Genomic DNA, 14,817 nt, shown 5'->3' with positions numbered 1-14,817 from the left:
TATTTATTGGAAAATAAATTATTCAAATTATGCAGTTTCCTCTCATAACCGGAGGTTGCCATTTTTGTTTCCGGTAGGAAATCCGCTGACAATTCAAAACTACAAAAAGGCAATAATATAATGCCAAAAATATTCGAAAAAGAAAAGTTGAATTTTTTTATTTCTTTGATCACTTTCTGTAATGACCGGAAGTGACGGCTAACTTTTTAATCCCAAGTGGATGTGTCTACTAATCGAAGATCTATTACTCCTATAAGTTTGGTGTCTTAATCTCTCACCGTTTCTGACATCTCTCTATGATTACTTCTCATTTTGAGGACAAGAAATCACGCGACCGGAAGTAAAAGTTTACAAAGATATTTGGGTTTACTCTAAACGTTTGCAGTCAAAGTAACATATCAAGAAATCATTTCAAATACTTTATCTATTATAAAAAAAATATTCATAGGGGAAATTTACTAAAATTATGTAGTTTTCTTTTATAACCGGAAATTGTAGGTTTTGTTTCCGGTGGGACTGACATATTTCAAAACTTCAATTAAGATGCTATAAAGTGATGCAAAAAAGTTTCAAAAAAGAAAAGTTTAATTTTTTGTTTTCTTTTATCACTTCCTGTGACGACCGGAAGTGACGGCTGACAATTTTAACCCAATTAGGCTTGCCTACTTATGAAGATCTATTACTCAAATAAGTTTGGTGTCTTGATCTCTTACCGTTTTTGAGATATGACTCGGACAAAATATTTTTGAAAAAGACGGAAATCGGACATATCTGACGACCGGAAGTGAATTTTGAAAAAGTTAAGAAAACTTTCTAAGCGTATATTCATTCTCCATTATCCCTGAAAATTTCAAGAAGATTCGTCCAGTCATCTCTGAGAAATCGCCAAGAGAAGAAAAGGGAACAAAAATAATAAAAACCGGAAATTGTCGGTTTTGTTTCCGGTGGGACTGACATATTTCAAAACATCAACTAAGATGCTATAAAGTGATGAAAAAAAAGTTTCAAAAAAGAAAAGTTAATTTTTTTTGTTTTCTTTTATCACTTCCTGTGACGACCGGAAGTGACGGCTGACAATTCTAACCCAATTGGGCTTGCCTACTTATCAAGATCTATTACTCATATAAGTTTGGTGTCTTGATCTTTTACCGTTTCTGAGATATGACTCGGACAAAATATTTTTGAAAAAGACGGAAATCGGACATATCTGACGACCGGAAGTGAATTTTGAAAAAGTTAAGAAAACTTTCTAAGCGTATATTCATTCTCCATTATCCCTGAAAATTTCAAGAAGATTCGTCCAGTCATCTCTGAGAAATCGCTAAGAGAAGAAAAGGGAACAAAAATAATAATAACTAGTGCTAATTGTAACGGGAACCGTTACAGATGTTCCCCAAACGCTCCCCAACTCCCTTTTAGTGCCATATTCCCTGTAATATAGTATCTATGAAAGCATTCAGTCCAAAAGTATTAAAAATCACTCATTCAAGTGTATTTCTAATTTCATTCGTTCTAAATGCACGCACGTGCGTGCACGTGCATGACACGCACGTGCATGATGACCATACCTTCTTGTAGGAGTCCCTTATATTTATCTATGTTCTGAATCTCATCCTGTTTGGTTGAAAAACAAGGGAGTTATAGCCATTTCAAGTTTTCGCCAATCAGATTGCAGCACACGTGCATGCGCGTGATTTCATGATTTTTTTTTATATTGCATTGTAGGATATCCTAATAAATGTCTATGTTTTAAATTTCAAAGCATTTCGTCAAAAAACAAAGGAGATATAGTCATTTAAAGTTTCAGCCAATCAGATCGCAGCACACGTGCATGCGCGTAATTTCTTGAAATTTTTTGTATATCATATTGCAGGACATCCTAATGTATGATTATGTTTTAAATTTCAAAGCATTTCGTCAAAAAACAAAGGCGATATAGTCATTTAAAGTGTCAGCCAATCAGATTGCAGCACACGTGCATGCGCGTGATTTCATGAATTTTTTTCTATATCATATTGTAGGATATCCTAATTCATGACTATGTTTTAAATTTCAAAGTATTTCGTCAAAAAACAGAGAAGATACAGAGATTTTTGATTTAGCCAATCAGAGCAAAGCGCACGTGCATGCGCGTGAGTTCGTGCTAATTTGACAGTGTCACATTATCTACATTATTAATATATCTTTATATACTAAGTTTCAAATCATTTCATTAAAAAATATTAAAGTTATAGCTATATTAAGTATATAAGTCATTTCACGTGTTGCACGCGCACGCACGTGCATGCGTATGCGCGCAAAATGACCTTCGTTCCGCACACCTACACTACACACCCATTAACCCTAAAAAGGTTTTAGGTCAGTTGGGTGAACAGTTTCTGAGAACACTTCCGGACAAAAAAGTACCGGAGAACAAATAAGAAAAAAAAGAATAATAACTAGTGCTAATTGTAACGGGGACCGTTACAGATGTACCCCAAACGCTCCCCAACTCCCTTTTGGTGCCATATTCCCTGTAAGCTTCATTAAATAGGACAAAATCTATGCATTGAGACTTTAACAACGCCAAGTTCATTCAAATTTTAGCATTGGACGCGTGCACATGTGAATGCATGTGCGTAATGACCATATCATCTTGTCTACACAATCTATACATTTTAATATACTAAATATTAAAGTATTTTATCCAAAAGTATTTAAAAATACGCTCATTCAAGTGTATTTTTGATTTAACTCATTTCACGTGCACGCTCGTGCATACATGAGCATGGTGTCAATATCTTCTTGTAGACGTTCATTACATCTATCTATGTTCTAAATCCCACTCCGTTTGGTTGAAAACCAAAGCAGTTATAGCTGTTTAAAGTTTCAGCCAATCAGATTACAGCGCAAGTACACGCACGTGTATGCATGTGCATGGCGACCGTATCATGTTGTAGAAGTTCATTATATCTATCTATGTTCCAAATCCCATCCTGTTTGGTTGAAAACCAAGGGAGTTATAGCTATTTAAAGTTTAAGCCAATCAGATTGCAGCGCACGTGCATGCACGTGATTTTATGACAAATGCTATATATATCATGTTGTAGGATATATTAATGCATGGCTATGTTCAAAATTTGATAGGATTTCGTCGAAAAACAAGAAAGATATAGAGACTTTAGTTTCAGCCAATCAGAGCAAAGCGCACGTGCATGCACGTGAGATCTTGCTATTTTTACCATGTCATTATGTCTATATTGCTAATAAATAATCAAATTATGAGTTTCAAAGCATTTCATCAAAAAATAAAAAAGTTACGGCTATATCTATTATATTGGTCATTTCACGTGTTGCACGCGCACGCTCTTGCAAGCACGTGCGCGCAAAATGACCTTGATTCCACAAATCTACATAACATGTCTACTGACCCTAAAAAGGTTTTACCTACATCGGATGAACAGTTTACAAGATCACTCCCGGACAAAAAAGTACCCAGGAAGAAGAAGAAGAATAATAATAATAAGAAACAGAGTAAAAACAATATGTTCCCCAACTTCGTTTGGGGAACATAACTAGGGCTAATTGTAACGGGAACCGTTACAGATGTTCCCCAAACGCTCCCCAACTCCCTTTTGGTGCCTTATTCCCTGTAAGCTTCAATAAATAAGACGAACTCTATGCCTTTCAGACTATAACAATGTTTTCCCAGAAGTATATTCAGTATATTCAAATTTATGCATTGCACACATGCGCATTTGAATGCATGTGCGTAATGACCATATCATCTTGTGTACACTATATATATACTAAAATTACAGCGTTTTATCCAAAAGTATTAAAAAATACGTTTTAATCTAGTGTATTTGTAATTTTACTCATTTCACGTGCACGCACATGCATGCATGTGCATGTCGACTGTATCATCTTGTAGGAGTCTGTTATGTTTGTCTATGTTCTAAATCCCATACTGTTTTGTTGAAAAACAAGGGAGTTATAGCCATTTAAATTTTAAGCCAATCAGATTGCAATGCACGTGCATGCGCGTGTTAACATGACAATTGTTATACATCATATTGTAGTACATCCTTAAGTATACCTATATTTTAAATTTCATAGCATTTCGTCAAAAAACAGAAAAGATAATGAGATTTTTGTTGCAGCCAATCAGTGCGAAGCGCACGTGCACGCGCGTGAGTTCGTGCTAATTTGACAGTGTCACATTATCTACACTATTAATATATCCTTATTAAATGAGTTTTAATATATTTCATCAAAAAATGTTAAAGTTATGGCTATATAAAGTATATCCGTCATTTGACTCATTTCACGCGCCCGCACGTGCATGCGTATGCGCGCAAAATAACCTTCGTGTTGCACACCTACACTACACACCTATTAACCCTAAAAAGGTTTTAGCTCAGTTGGGTGAACAGTTTCTGAGAACACTCGCGGACAAAAAAAGTACCGGAGAACAAAGAAGAAAAAAAAAATAATAATAATAATAATAATAAGAAACCGAGTAAAAACAATATGTTCCCAAACTCCGTTTGGGGAACATAATAAGAAGAAACAGTGGAATCACTATAAGGTCTTCCGTCTGAAACGGAAGACCTTAATAAGAAACAGAGTAAAAACAATATGTTCCCCAACTTCGTTTGGGGAACATAATAAGAGAATTAAAGTTATCAAGCAAGATCCCTGCAATGTTGACAATTCAATCCCCATACATGCCACTTTTCGGTACAAAATGTGCGCATAACGGTATTCTATGGGCAAGCGGCCTTGATAACACAATCATGAAAATGGATAAAAGCAAAAATCTTTTACAAAAGATAGAAAACGTTGATACTCCTGCACGTTTTACAATAAATGCATTGGGAGATTTACTGTTTGTTGCACTAAAACCGTCGGGAACTATTAATATGTTCAGGGATGGAAAATTTTCACGATATTTATCTTTAAAATATTGGATTGCTGTAGGTCTTTGTTTTGTTGGATATGACAATGTATTAGTTAGCATGCGCTCTGCACATCAAAAACAGAGCAGGGTTACAACGTTTTCGAAGCAAACGGAAGTACAACGAATCCAATACGACAGCCAGGGACTGCCTTTGTTTTCTACAGACAACAACATGCTTCTTCCTTTGATAGTAAACGGAAATGAAGATGTTTGTGTGGTGGACGTAGCTAAAAATGTCGTTGTTGTCGTTGATGATTCAGGGATATTTAGATTCACATACAATGGTAACATCGCCAACCAGTCAAAATACAAAGAATTTTCTCCACTATACATTGCTGCTGATTTGAACCATATGATTCTCGTAAGTGACAGTGCCAATAATATTGTACATGTAATCATGGTAATTGACTGTGATGGTAACTTTGTCCGTTACATAGAACATCCGTGCAGTGGAGGGCTGAGTATTGATTGCGACCACATTTTAGCTGTGGGAGATGGTGAATCAGGTCTAATTAGGTTCATTAGATATTAGGAACGCATAACGTTGACAGAGTATATTTGTTGCTAGAAAAATATTTTTATGGATAATTGAGACAGGGTTTTTTTAAACATAATTTTACAAAGTGCATGTGAAAATTTCAAAATGTTTTGTCTCATAAATGAGATAAATTCCAGTGTAACAATCAAACATTTGATTTTTTAGTTGATTTTTTTTTGTTCCCTTCGCCTGTCGTTTGTAACTCAGTGACTAAGGATGCAAGACGTTATGGGTGAGGGATAAGGACCTGATAGATGATCAGTGTCATATTGAAACATGCATTGGATTCAACAGCACTTCTTGAAAAACTTTGGCAGTTTAACTCTCTGTCAGAATGTTTTACTTACTCTCTTCTCTATTATGTAACAGACAAAGGAGTATTCCTTTAAAACGCTGTTTTTTAAATGAAGTTTTGTCGTGTTATCACTTTAATTCATTAAAAAATTTACAGTATTTCATGATAGAAAATGTAAAAGTGCATTACGTCATTGCTTTCATAGTTTCACTGCATATAAAAAGCAATTTTTGACTCTAGGGCGGATAGGTAACTTACACAGGCAAAAGTGGCTCGCATGAACTTCATATGAAATTCGCATGAATATCGTGCGAATTCTTCGCATGAAAAGGAGACGAAAAGGACCACACATGATATTCGCATGAAAATATCATGCGATTTTGACATGAAATTCGCACGAATATCATGCGAATAAAAATTCGCATGAAATTCATATGAATATTTTTGCTGCTTTCTTTACAGATTTTCATATGAATTTCATGCGAATTTCATGTAAATATCATGATATATTCATATCAAATCCATGTGATGTAATTTATATATTTTTCCTAGTATATTGGACTTCCAATTATTTAAATCCATTTGATGAAAAGTATTAGGAAATTCTAATACTTAGATCTGTATATGAATTTGTACAACTAATCATCAACGTTTCACTGTTACTGTATTCAAAAAAATGCAATAAGTACAATCTCAAAATCTGATCCAGCAAATGACTTAATGAGCTTTATCTAAATCTTAATTTGAAACTGCTTAATTTTAACACATGCAGATTTTGAGGAAGCACCACTATGATTATCCAAGTTATTCTTTTGATGAACAAACAACTGGACACATTCTGTTTCTTAATCTTCTTTATTGAATGCTTCAATTCTTTTTAACATTCTCTGCTCAAGGGCCACCCATCTGTCTGGAGATTGTTTCATCTGCAAGAGAAAATAATTGTAATGAATACTGGGTACCAGTAAATGAAATACAGTCATGAATTTTACAACTGCATTTCCAAAGTCAATATTTCCCTACTTATCAAGATAACATAAAATATGAACAAAAGTAGATATAGCAATCTCATATCACCCCTAAGTTCAATTTGGTAAAAGGTTGAATTTATATTGCCTACATTGTAAATGATATTTAAAAAATTAAAAAACATACATCATAAATTATAATGATTTCAAAATCATACATCATAAATCATAATTAAAAGTATAATTATAATGTTTCTTAAGTATAAAATTATTGACAAAAAATGAAAACAATTTTCCTGCAAATGACTTTAAACTTAAAAACAATCTTGTGTCAGGTATCAATTAAACCTTGAGATAATTGTCTTTGTTTCATTGACCTATATCTGATGATGCAATTTGTATCTGTTGCAAGGGAATTTAAAAGCAAAATTTACCTACCATTGCATCTATGTTCCTTCTGAACACACGCCAGAAATCTGTGGCTGTGGTAGCTGGATTTTTTCCTGAACAATTTGAGTCCATCAGCGAAAGATCTCTGTAAAGCAAAGAACAGAAATAAATCTAAAAATATTATTAAGACTAGTCATGAATTTTATATCTTCAAAGTTCAACTTTTTAAAGGAATAAGTTTGAATCTGTTTTACTATTTAAACCGTCATGGAAATATTATGCACTAATTTTGCCTCTGTTATCAAAGATTGTTGGGTTTATATTGTTTTTGTACTGTTATGTCCATCTTTCTGTCTTAATATTTAACCTTTAAACACATTACTTATGAGTGGGTGGGGCTATGGCTTCATATTCCACAGGTGTATTTCATGTAACAAGAACTTTATCGGGGTACTATAAAATTTGACCTCTTGACCTTGATATTAGGGTTTGATCCACTTTTACAAAAAAAATCCCTAAACTTTAACCTAGGCTAATAATTTTGAACAGTTAGTGCTATCAATCTGATACTTCACATTATTTTGTAATCATTGTGACAAGACCATTCAATAAGTTTTTTTTACCTTAAAATTGGTCTTGACCTAAGAGTTTGACCCACTTTTAAAAAATATAATCTAGGCCATAACTTTTTAACAGTTAATACTAAAATTCTCATATTTCACAGGTTAAATTATTCCTTATGACAAAACCTTCCTTCAGATGCTAACAATTTGACCTTTTGACCTTGACCTTTAAGTTTGCCTTGCATTTCAGTCCTCGCTTTAAGATGTCATATAGGCATATATAAAGGCGTAAACATAGGATAAAATAATATATGTATGCATAAGTTTATTTGCTGAGTACCTAGGAGCAGAAAAAGATGACTGTCAAAGAATTACTGCATTTTTTATATGTCTTCTATAACATCAGAACCTATTACTGGGTACCCAGGGGCAAAGTAATGTACAATTTTGGAAATGGAACTCTTTAATACTCATTATAAGTATATACTTTAAATGTACTTAGTTTGTTTGCATTCTATCAAGAAGCACTTTTACCATGCAAAATTTGGTTGATAATGGTTCAGTCAGTAATGGATAATTTGTTACTGATGGGACACACAACAACTGATGAAAAGAGAAGCAATAGGTCTAAAAACAAATAACAATAAATTGACACTTGCATCCCTCAAGTGTCCATATTAATGAAATTAAATTTCAATCCTTACCAATGCATAAGAGTCACCTTGAAGTTGGTCTTCTCCTCTGAATCGGTCATTCGGATGGTGATAACCAGAAATTGCCGAGAAGTCAGGTATACCCCTGCAGTCGAGCCTTTATTGGCATTTACTCCACATTCTTCTCTTGTGTCACTAGCTGAAATGTATCATATTATTGAGAATCTCACAAATTTAAGAATTTTTTATAAGCTGGTATTTTTACAATTGTACTTTTTTTTATAAAATGCATTTAAAGTTTCGATCAACAATGCATGAAATCAAAATGAAAAATTTTACGACAAATTTTGACCAAAAACAGGATATGTTTGTGAAACACTGATGCCCCCGTATGACAACATAGCAAAGATTAAACTTTTCTTAAATGCAAATTTAATTAATAGGTACCAAAAGTAGGATATTCTCACTGGAAAGCAATTGTGAAATTTGAAAGCAGGCCATTATTAAAGTTTTTTTTCAATAAGTACAAAAATCTCCAAGGTCAAGTCCTAAAGGCTAAGTTACTAATTGGTATCCAATGAAAGGTCTTGCCACATAGAATTACTTATGTAGAGTATGGAAGCCCTAGCCCTAACCTTTCAGAAGTTATGGCCAAGGTTAATTTTCTTTTAAAAGTAGGTCAAACTCCATGGTCAAGGTCAAAGGGTCAAAGTTCTTGTTATCAAATAAAAGGTCTTGTCACAAGAATTAAATATGTAAAATATGAAAGCACTAGCCCTAACCCTTTGAAATATATGGTCAAGGCTTGTTTTTTAAAGTAGGTCAAACTCAAAGGTCAAGGTCAAAGGGTCAAAGTGCTTGGTATCCAATGAAGGGTCTTCTCACAAGGATTACATATGTGAAGTATGAAAACCGTATCCCTTACCGTTCAAAAGTTATGGCCAAGGTTCAAGTTTTGCACAGGTACAGAAATCTACAAGGTCAAGGTCAAAGGGTCAAGGTTGTTGGTATCCAGTGAAAGGTCTTTCAATAAAAAATACACATGTGAAGTATAAATGTCCTGGTGTCTACTGTTCAAAAGATATGGCCAAAGTAAAAGTGTAAAATTATCATGTAAAAGTGAGTCAAACTCCAAGGTCAAGAGGTCAAATTTGGAAATATGAAAGCCATAGTCCCATCTGGTCTAAAGTTATGGGCAAGGTTAAAGTTTTTGAGGACAAACAGACAGACAGAGAGACAGACGGACAGACAAAGACTATAAACTGTACCCCAACACCTTGTTTACAATGAAATATTCCCAGCTTAGTCATAACTGGTCACGAGATTAAATTCCATAAAGCCCGAAGGGTTTCTATGTAAAATTTTGATTGGCCATTGTGGACCCGCCCCTCCCCTGGGGGTCATGATTTGAATAAACTTGAATCTACACTACCTGAGGATGCTTCTCTGTAAGATTCATCTTTCCTGGCACAGTGGTTCTTGAGAAGAAGATTTTTAAATCATACCATCAAATTTTCATTATTTCTGAATTATCTCCCCTTTGATATGGCATGGCCCTTCATTTGAACTAACTTGAATCCCCTTCACCTAAAGATACTTTGTGCAACGTGTGGTTGAATTTGGCCCACTGGTTCTATAGAAGAAGTCGAAAATGTGAAAAGTTAATGACAACAACAACGACGACAGACAGACAATGGACAAACTTTGATCAGAAAAGCTCACTTGAGCCTTCGGCTCAGGTGAGCTAACAAAAAATATTATAAAATACTTACATGTACTTTTGACAAATTGGGAAAATTAGGAGTTAGGACTCTCTGGTACTTGAAATCTGATCCTTGTGATGACAAGTAACTGTGCCTATACAGAGAAACTAAAAAATGTCAGGTACTGTAGGTTCAATAACATTTCCCAAATAAAAAGTAACAATATCTATCTTTGTCCTAACAAATCCTTTTATATTTTCTTAGTTAAAGTGTTGTAAAAACATGCCTTGCCAGTTCATGGTATTTTGTTAATGTTCCAAGGTTCATTAGTTTTGCACACTCTGCAAAATGAAATTGCATTTTGAAAGTGTTTCAAGGTCAAAGTCAAAGGGTCAACAGGTTGTTGAATATCTAGTGCAAGGTCTTTCAAGCAAATACAATGTGGCCAATTTCCCTGGTTAAGAGAAACATTTGAATAAACTATGACATGTATACTATGTGAGGAATTCAGGATGTATCTGTAAACAAAATTGTCCTGGCACAGTGGTTCTTGTGAATGAAGATTTTTACATATAATTTTTATTTTCATTATTTCTGTTATACCCCTTATATCATGGCATGGCCCTGATCATTTAACATACTTGAATCCCCTTGACCTGTAAAGAAGTGGCTTTGAATTATATCTCTCAAGTTTTTAAATGTTTGCCCAGAATTGTGTGCTATTGTCTATTGAAGAATAATGTCAATCCTGGAATTCAAAATACTGTGAAACAAGGTGTTTATAATTATAATTTTAAAAATTCAAATTTAGTGGTTTTTTGTTGCTTATGATTTGTTAGAGTTTGTTAGTGTGTTTCAAAAATATTTTGTTAATACTTACATGTATTTTGACAAATTTTGTTAAATTTAGTGGTTTGTTAGAGTGTTTCTGGTAGTTTGTTAAAGTGTTTTGTTAGTAGTTGTGATGTTTTGTTAGTAGTTTGTTATAGAATGCATGTGAGAAAATAAAAAATGTCAGGTAGTGTTATAGTATTTTGTTTCCCCCTAACATTTAGTTCATTATCTCTTTGTCACTTTATTTAAATTAAAAACATGTATTCTATAAATTAACGAAGATTATATACATGTTTTACAATTTAAAGAAATGCAAAGATAAGCAAAACATAAGCTGAATGGTTAAGGTTTTGCTACATGTGTACATGCAATAACAAAATTGTTATACATGTAATAACAAAATTGTTATTGATTGTTATACATGCACGTAATAACAAACAATGTATACCACAGGCTCTGCAAAAAATATTTCTCTCTTAGTTTTTTTTCTTACCTGCTTACATGTATCATATTTATAATCTTTGAGAAGCTATCAGTGTGGTATAATGGAGTGCCGTGCATAGATCTGCTTATAACCAGCAAATTATACCTGTGAGTATAGAATACAACATTTAATAAATATTTTCGAATTAATAAATATTTTGTAAATATATGTACAGTACATTTTAGGGAAGTGACTAGGACTTTCTGTCTTGCATTCCAGATGTAAGTAAGCCTCTTTATATCTGCATACATTTTGGAATGCACATGCACAGGTACTTGTGGACAGGACAGTGGGGTATTTTTTTTTTGTTGAGGGGTGGAAGGATTTTTTCAAAGGGGGGGGGGGGTATTATAATGTACATTTTACACCTGCATGTAGTTAAATAACTCAATAGGATACCGGGTGGGGTATGGTTTTTAAAGGAGGAGGTTGATATAAAACTAGGAAAAAATATTTGTATGGATTACCTGAAAAGTTTTTGAAAAAGAAAGGAAAATATTGATCTCAGAACCTGAGAATCCTATCCTACAACATTAGCTTTTTACTGAACATTTTCTATGGTAAAAACACAAACAAACAAAAATTTGGAACTTAATTCTTCTTATTCCTTTTTTTTTTTTTTTTGCAAATCCAAAAGGGAGGGTTGCAATTTACCACCGTAGTTAGAATAATCTTAAGCCCTCACCGGGTACGTAGGACATTAATTTTTATCATTTTAACAATAGAACATCAACATTCTATCTACAACCCCCCCCCCCCCCCCAAATGCTACGTGTGTTATTTGATTGCTGCAGTTTAATTTTATATACTAGATCCCAATGCAACAGGAATTAAAAACACATTAAAACATTAGGCCTATCAATAGACCAATAATATTGTAAGAAAAGCAGAGAACCTGTACTAGGCCCATCTTTCATTTTCAACACATAACGTTATGCGTTACCATAGATAATGTTAGATCCACTTGAATCTCATATCTGTTATTAAGCTGTCAACAAATATTCCCAAATAAAGTTATTACATCCGTCTGATATAAAAAGAAGATGAGAATCTTACAAACTTACAGAAAATATGGAGTTGAAAACATTCTGCTCTTTCTTTCTTTCTTTCTGCTTTCTAAGTCGCATGATGACGTAATTTGTGACGTACGGCATTCCATAAAAGAACTAGCTTTGGTTCCATAAAGTAAATTTATATCACTTAGTCATCTGCGTTCGTCTTTGAAGTGGAGATGCATTTTTAAGATAAAAATTTGAACGACTAATATTACAAAGATTAAGGTATTTCCCGATTCTTGGATGAATACGAAACCGATTAGCCAGGTTCTACCTGCACTTCCTGTTACAGAAAAAAAAAATCCGAGTCAGCAAGAGCTCCTTTCTATGGTTTGTTCTAGACTTTCCTTTTGGCTGATTGTGATATACTTCTTTGAAACAATGGTAAATATGTATGCTTTGTTGATTTTTTGTCATATTTTGTGGTTATAATGCACATTTTTATTGATAATTCAACTTGCAACGAAATCTTTCAGAGTAAATTCGGATTGCGTTCTCATTTCAGGTTCTACGTAACGCAGTCAGGTGAATCGACTGGTCCTTTTTATGCTTAGTGACATCTATATGAAGGTTTACTAAATTTTGAGTAAGTAATTTAAGGTTATTTTTATTTAAACTAATTGTCATTACAAGTTTCTACATATGTGTCAGAACACAACACACAGACAGTGTTTTTGTTCTGACACATGTAAACACAACTTTTATAGACCAAGTGTATCCCATAAAATAATTTAGACATAGGTCAAACAAAAGGTTCAATCTTCTAGGGGATTAATTTGAGGTCCATGCAAAAAAAGTGTAACTATATATTCCCATTGCATTTGATTTATTCACAGTTGAGGTATTCTAATTATTCTGTGCAGATTTTAAAAAAATCAATCTTTTCAGTATTTTACTGTTGTCTGTAATATATTAAAAATTCATCAATTACATGTTTATTGTCATCCAATTGGAACATCACAATTAAAATGAAAATTTTTATCTCATTTATGGTTCAATAGCAGCCCGATATATAGATTCGCTAGGTCAATAACACACTGTATGGTGTCTGACACATCCCTCTAAAGTCTAATATGCAGTTATGAATCTGTTAAACACATGGTCTTTTCTGTTTCGCTCTAAACTATAGTACCATTTAACATACCGTATAATCCCTATTAACCGCCCCGGGCCTTAGAAAATTGCAAAAAGTGGGCGGTTATTTTGGTATAGTCTTTATGATATTTAATGTCATATTTTAACTTAAAAAATCCTTTGAAAATAAAAAATGAATACAAAGAACCACTAAAATAATTTCTAACTTTACTGAAAGTGAAGATAATTCAACCAAATGCTAAATTAATATTCATTTTCCACTAAGAAATCGGTTAATAGACAAGTTTTCTTTTCACTTTCATTTTTTTTATATGATTCTAGATGATTTTAATCACTGTACTGGGGGCCCTTATTTCCTGACAATTGAAAAACAAATAGGGGGCCCTTATAGGGGCAGGGGTGGTTAATAGGGATTATACAGTACTCAGTTATTCAAGTTGCCAAAACATGGACTTTTCAAGTGATATCATTGAATTTATTGTATTTAATGTCATTCTAATCTAGGAATTGGTCCCTTTGACCTAAACAATTGGAATATTAGTATGGGTAATAGTATTTTATAATAATTAATATAATAATTAAATAATTAATTAATTAATAATCTTTGTAGGAAACACTTGTCAGGACACAAGACTGAAAGAAAGATGTACTGAAAAACTGCCTGTAAACACAACAATCATTAAAGTCAATGGATTACCCAGGAACATCCATGCAATATGATATCAGAGACTGGCAATTTTTATCACTTGATGTGGCAGAAAAACCTAAATAAATATTGAAATGTTCAATTTCTTTGTTCATTGCTTTTCTCTTGTGTATATGAATATCGCATAATATTTATGCGAATTTCGCACGATTTTTACATGAAAAACTGATAATTTGGAATTCGCATGAATATCATGCGAAATTTCAGTCACATGAAAATCGCATGAATTTCGCATAAATATTATATGAGGACATTCGCATGAAATTCGCATGTGGAAATATTCGCATGGTTTTTATATGATTTTCGCACGAAATTCATGCGAAAAGGCAATCGCATGAAAATCATGCGAGCCACTTCTCCCTGTGTAAGTATGGATGTATAAAAGAAGGAAAGATAAAGTTTAAAAAATATCTTCATGCACAAGCAAGTATAAAACATATGATTCTTATATGCATTTAGATGATCCTAATAAGAAACTTAAATTTAAACAATAAAATGCTTTCTTTGTCGCAGCTATTGCAGAAAAAATTTACATAACCCGCTTACGCGGGTTATGTATTTTTTATGCAACAGCTGCTTCCGTTAATTCCA

At 33.3% G+C, this 14,817-nt stretch overlaps 2 long non-coding RNA genes across 6 annotated transcripts; one reads left to right on the top strand and one right to left on the bottom strand.

The window, feature by feature from the left end:
* Positions 1-6,381: 6,381 nt before the first annotated feature.
* Positions 6,382-12,566, bottom strand: LOC134256247 (uncharacterized). Of its 5 annotated transcripts, XR_009989682.1 has the most exons (6): positions 12,435-12,566; positions 11,380-11,475; positions 10,122-10,206; positions 8,401-8,548; positions 7,182-7,278; positions 6,382-6,701 (listed from the first exon to the last, which is right to left on the bottom strand). It is a non-coding gene; the product is annotated as an uncharacterized LOC134256247 (long non-coding RNA). The 5 variants fall into 5 exon arrangements; XR_009989683.1 differs by lacking the exon at positions 10,122-10,206 and having other exon boundaries at positions 6,383-6,701; XR_009989684.1 differs by lacking the exons at positions 10,122-10,206; positions 11,380-11,475 and having other exon boundaries at positions 6,385-6,701; positions 12,435-12,512.
* Positions 12,567-12,681: 115 nt separating this feature from the next.
* LOC134256249 (uncharacterized) lies at positions 12,682-14,497 on the top strand. The gene is made up of 3 exons (XR_009989687.1): positions 12,682-12,809; positions 12,931-13,011; positions 14,131-14,497. It is a non-coding gene; the product is annotated as an uncharacterized LOC134256249 (long non-coding RNA).
* The last annotated feature ends 320 nt before the right edge of the window (positions 14,498-14,817 follow it).

This window comes from Saccostrea cucullata, unplaced genomic scaffold (assembly GCF_032062105.1).
Source record: "Saccostrea cucullata isolate Sc308-1 unplaced genomic scaffold, CSIRO_AGI_Scuc_v1 ctg2819, whole genome shotgun sequence".
NCBI classification, from domain to species: domain Eukaryota; kingdom Metazoa; phylum Mollusca; class Bivalvia; order Ostreida; family Ostreidae; genus Saccostrea; species Saccostrea cuccullata.
This window is presented reverse-complemented; position numbering and strand designations above follow the sequence as displayed.